This window comes from Cryptomeria japonica, chromosome 3, assembly GCF_030272615.1.
Source record: "Cryptomeria japonica chromosome 3, Sugi_1.0, whole genome shotgun sequence".
In the NCBI taxonomy this organism is placed as follows: Eukaryota; Viridiplantae; Streptophyta; class Pinopsida; order Cupressales; family Cupressaceae; genus Cryptomeria; species Cryptomeria japonica.
This window is the reverse complement of record NC_081407.1, coordinates 388,116,343-388,122,283: the sequence shown is the minus strand read 5'-3', so window position 1 is coordinate 388,122,283 and position 5,941 is coordinate 388,116,343. Positions and strand designations below refer to the sequence as shown.

The 5,941-nt window shown below is 35.0% G+C and overlaps 1 long non-coding RNA gene across 1 annotated transcript; it reads left to right on the top strand.

The window, feature by feature from the left end:
• Window positions 1-356: 356 nt before the first annotated feature.
• On the top strand, window positions 357-5,113 carry LOC131052992 (uncharacterized). Its single transcript, XR_009107581.2, has 2 exons — window positions 357-2,276; window positions 4,930-5,113. It is a non-coding gene; the product is annotated as an uncharacterized LOC131052992 (long non-coding RNA).
• The last annotated feature ends 828 nt before the right edge of the window (window positions 5,114-5,941 follow it).

Genomic DNA, 5,941 nt, shown 5'->3' with positions numbered 1-5,941 from the left:
CTATGATCTATCAACAAATTTCATTATCACCTTATCATCCACTAGACCATGAATAGCTAAAAAAACATAATTTCACTAAGGTGACATGGTAACAAGATGCTTACATTGTTTAGTTTCATAGACATCATTAAATTCGTTCATTCATTCCTTCATTCTAGATCCCATTTTCATGAAGCAACTTGGTCTCACCAAAAAGGACCATTAAGACTTAGGAGGGGGAAAAAGAGGCCATGTTTCAAATCCTTTAGTTGTATATTTATTGATCGAACAGGACATTTCAATGCTTCTCCCAGTAGGCTAGTCTTTTCAAATAAGTCTTCACAGAAGAGGTTAGAATATATATGGCTCATGGAGCATCCACCCTGAAATTAAAACAATGGAAAGCTCACAGAAAATGAAAAGCTCACAGAAAGCAACCCTCAAATTTGCAGTAAGTTGGCATTCCCACATATTCAAGCTTCTGTGAAAATGTCAGGTTATTGCAAATTTGAGGGTTGGTTTCAATAAGTTTTCTGAGTTCCAGGAACACTGATTTCCGTCTGGACGCTATTTATCCACATTTGTATGAGCAGCATTCTTTTTTGAGGTTCATGGATCTATTTGCCGGTCGACATTTCTCTTTTTGTCTCCGACCGATGGATTCATAGTTTTGGGCAATTTTGTTTACTTGGCTAGGGTTTTAATCCGGTGGCATTGATTTTTATTTCTCGACGCGATTTTGGGTGCCACAACATCCTTTTTAGTCTACACCTATTTCACTCAGACATGGGTTTCCAATCGCTATCAGTGTATCTTGTAATTAGTTGCGGTGTTTTTTTATTTTCTTTTGGGTAAAGGTTTTGAGAGTGCGAGCGGCATATGCCTAAATTGGCGACTGTTTATCTTGTTTTCTTGGTTGCCTCTTGCTCTAGCCAGTAGCTTGTTTGCATGCTAGCAACGGCATTTTGAAATTGCTCGAGGCGGTTTAATAGGCCATTTTTCATTCATTAACTTCAACAATAACTTTTTCGTTTTTCAAAAACACTTTTCAGCAGCCACTGCGAGTTTCTAGGTCCAATTTTCTTTGGGCGACGTTTTATGTATTTGGAATTATTTGGCTCTTCTAGGTCTTGTTTGTTTTCTTTTTCTCTTCAGGTAATTCCTTGCATTGTTTTAAATGCTAGCCGACATCAGATCTTCCAATTCCATCTTTTCCCCCAACTAGGGTTAGGATTTGTTTTTATAGTGTTGAGTTCCTTTAATTTTCGAGCGTCTGGTTTACATGTTTCTCTGCTGACAGTCGCTCTCTCTCGGCGTCTACTTGCATTAATATTTCTACGGTTGCTGAATTTCTGTTTGGATTTTTAGCTCTTCTGGGTACCGTAAACCAGCGCGGCGACTGATATTTGTTGCTGGCGACTATTGTTTTGTTTCCGGCAAGTCTTTTTGTAGTCTGCGTGCTATTTTTTACTGGAATAAATCTTTGACGTTCGGATTTTAATTTGCAAATGGGTATTTTATTTTAAAATTGCTTATGGAACCTTTAATTCATGGTGGACTTCTCTCGCTGCATACCAATGATTCTCGTAGACATCTTACCTTACTATGAGATCTCAAGGCTTTTCGGCCGCCTGCCTGTAGGCGGGAACTAATGTTTCATCCATTCAATTCTCTATTAGTTGTCTTCGAGAACTGTGTTATGAGCAATATTTTCGTTGCTATCTTAAAGTTGAGATTTGATGTTGTTTTTATTTTGCGTTTAAAATGTAGCAGATGTGTTTTTATTTTTGCGTTTAAAATGTAGCAGATGTTTTCTGTTTTTTATTTTTGCGTTTAAATTGTAGCAGATGTTTTCGCATTTTCCGTGGGGAATAGAGTATTTTTTATGGTATCGATCAAATTGGTATTAGTTGTCTTCAAAACTATGTCATGAGCAATATTTTTGTTGCTCTCCTAAAGTTGAGTTTCCTGTTCTTTTATATTACTCTTGATCAGAAACCGAGCGATGAAATATATTTGCATGTTCCAATGTTTTTAACAATTACGTGGCATTATGTAAATAGGACGTATGGCCTGCAGATGGGCAACGTGCAAGGATATGGCAAGGGCAAGTGTAATATGTATAGGCTAATTTGCTGAGGTTTTTTGAGTATGCTTCCACCTCAAAACCGTTGTTCTAACACAGGCAGTGATGGTACTAAGTGGACATGCATTAATTTCGGCATGCATTCCTACCAGCACAGTTGCAACAACGTTGTCCGACAAAAGTCACTTAAAGCCCTAAATGGGCCTGCCAGGTCTGTATATCAACACGAAATATTTATTATGAAATGAGCTGTATCCTCTCGTAATTAAGGCTGACTTAAAGCTAGAGAGGATCTGTCTTGCCGTTGCATAGAGTTACTGTAACGAACTATACACTGTTCCTAAATTTCAGCTGGGATCCGTTTCTCAGTGAGTTGAGTGCACATTTAAATAGTGTACATTACAGAAAATGCAGATTTAAATAGAGACTACATTGAAGAAAATTTTTATGAATGCCATTGGCAAAGTGTTCATAATTTTCTTCTCATTGTACTGTTTGAAGAACACAAAGAAACTACTGTCCAATTAGGGAAGTAGACGATGTATATATTGTGTATATATTATAGGACACTAATATAGACTAGATGAACCTGTATGCTGTAGATGATTCTATTGCATTCCTTGCAAGTGAGAAATGATTTGGGAACTTATAAATATTCTCCTCACTCTGGACTTGATACAAGTGTGAAGGTTTTTGGCATCTAGCAAACTATATGTTCTGTGTTCTTAGAACTGATATATGTTCTGTGTTCAATTGTGGCCTAGCAAATTGTAAGTTCTGTGTTCGATTGTGACCTGTCAATATTGTGAATGAAGTGTTGAACTTTGTCCAACCATGAAATCATGGTCCTATCAAATATTGAGGCGTTATCCTTGTGGTACAGGCTGAGGACCAATTGATGCAACTCTTTTTGTTTTAGGGTTAAATAATTCTTATTTTCGATGGGTAATTACAATCTTTCAAAAAATTGTTACGAAATCTTGTGACATAAGTATAATTAGCTTGATCACATAAGTTCTGTTTCAAGAATGTAAAGCTGCTATTGCCATTTCTCGTGAAACATACTTATCAAGTGTAGAATCTATGAAGGAAACATGAATAAGGTGTTTGAAGTTGAACAATTTCGAAACTTGAAGGGTACGAAGCAGATCATGTTATAGAGCTCCATGGAAGCTAGGACTGAGTGACAAAAGCATTATATGTTAATTGAAATTCGATTATTACATAAGAGTCGTATACAAAATGCAGAAAATAGTTATGAAGCAGACTCTGGTACCTATTTATGCAAAAAAAATTAAAATAGTAATAAAGTAGGCTGTGGTACTTATTTATGCAAAATATAGTACTGAAGACATAATTTGTCAAGAACACTCTAGAAAACGTCAACCTCATTCCGTGCTAGTCTTTGTAAGATGTCCAAATGCTATTCTAAAATGGAGGCATGATATTTCTGCAACAACAATTCTAACAGTAAATTAGGCGTAGAACAGTTTGCTGATAGCAGATGGCTAAAACTCTTTAGATTGCTTATATAACTTTCTATTCCTAGATAAATATATTATGGGAATAATTCATTTGACTTATGTGTTCGAGTTTCTATTAGGCAAAAGTTGGAACATACATTTTGTCCATTATTTTTGTCTTCAATATAGATCTAGATTTTACTAGCATTTCTTTGAAGGCAAGCACAACTATACCAAAAAAGATTTCATTTTCATTTGATTTTCAATGGTCCCCTGATACAAAGTTTTTGGGGTTATTAGAAACTAATGCAAAGAGCATGTCAAACAGTAATGGAACTTGAGTTGATTTATGCCACAGGTTGAATATGTTGATAATGTAGTCCACGTGCTAGTAATCACAGGTATGAATGTGAAGTTTAATTTCATGTCAAGAGATGCCCCAATATGAAGTAAGTGTATAATTTTTACAAAAGCCTTATTTTGCATGTGACGAAGAGCAAGTCCTACATTGTTGGTTTATCTTTAATTGTTGCTCCTCTCACCATTCCTTGACCTTTAAGTTTTACTTGCACTATAACATGATAAATTGTAAGCAGCCAAGAGTTTGACCAGCCTAGAATTCTCTAAAATATGAATTCATTATGAATAGAATTATAGGAGTACCTTAGACCTGCAGTACAGCTTTAAGTATTCAAATGATTGCTCATATTGAATTTTTAGTCTCTGTTTATAAGGCGTGGAACTAATGTTTAATCCATCAAATTGTCTATAGTCGTCTTCAAAAACTCGCTCATGAGCAATATTTTCGTTGCTATCGTAAACTTGAGATTCTATTGTTTGTAATATGCAACTTGTAATTATTATTAGTAAAAGTATTTTTGCAACATGGAGCATGATGAGTTTAGTTGTTGGAGCTTGACAATTTGTTTTGTTCAATATGTCAATTGTTTATATGCAGGCCAGCCTGATGTAAACGACTGCCACATCGAATACAATACGCTGCCTACTCAAGCTCTTCTAGATAAAAGAAGCTTAAATCCAGTAATTCATAGGTTCAACCATTTAGCTAGAAAAGTATTTAAATTTAGAGTGAATTGAAAACCCCAAGAAGGCAGTAGTGTAATATTTTGAATAACGTTTTTTGCACTACTAAATTTAAAAACTTCACGACATCCAATCAGCACTTTTGACTCTAGATTAATGCTTTTGCATTGCTAAATTTTAAAAGTATTAATTGTTGTCTCTTGCTCTTGCTCCTCTAGAGGTTCAAATTGATCTTATAAAAAAAACAGTGAGTACCATTCACAATATTCTTCTCTTAATGATATCAGCAATTCTTAGATTTGATCTTCTATGTACATTTGTTTTATGCTTATGATTTTATCCTCTTCCTTTCCTCAGGTACAAGACAGAATTGGTGCTAGCTGTAGCGCACACAAACGTTGAAGTATGATAAGCTATGGTTTTGCAGCATCTGAAACTTTTATTCTAAAAGCAAATTGAAGTGAAACGTTTCTGTTTAGAATAAGTGTAAAAACATCCCATGCCTCAAGCACATCAAATAACAAAGGCTTGACTACATGAACTCCAATTGTAGTGCCTGTTTCTTAATATATTTAAAATAATTTCATTTACGAAATCTCTTCCTATAACCTACCAGCCAAGACAAACTAGTGTATGGTTTCAAAGTGCAACAAATAGAATTTAAATAAACCTTAAACATGGTAACCTTAAACATGGTATCATGTTGCTGTTTCAAATTTTCTTAGTCTTGTACATACTGGGCTATTGAAATTCTTCAAGCACATAATTGTACGTGCAGGGCATTGTCGCTCATATCGTTAATCCCCTACTATCAATGATGCTTCTCTACATGCCCCAAGTCTTCAACCAGTGTTCTAGTATCTTTGCTATCTTAAAGTTTGGGATTTTTTTTGTTGTTTATTCAAATTTTGCACTACATAAGGGCTTCTTTGTCAAATTTTTATTAATTAGAAGTGAAATAAAGGTTGTGGGTGCTTGCCCTAATATAGATAAATACAACGGTTCTTGACTATTCTTTAGAGACCATTGTTTAATGATTTCCATCAACTTGTCTATCTATGTGGGGAGAACTTACTAGACTCTGTCCTCAAAATTCAAATGGCACATTTCATGTCATCAAATAAAGATTATGGATGTAGCTTGTCTTATTTAGATAAAAAACAATGATGGTTCTAATACAGTGCTATTGGCACAACTTTGTCAATTGGCAGGTGTACACATTCTTCAACATTATTAGAGGATGATTGTCTAACCTCACTAACTTTTCTTTAGAAGCTATTGTTTAATGATCTCCATCAACTTGTATGCCCATCTATATGGGGGGAACTTACTAGACTATGTCCTCAAAATTCAAATGGTACATTTGCAT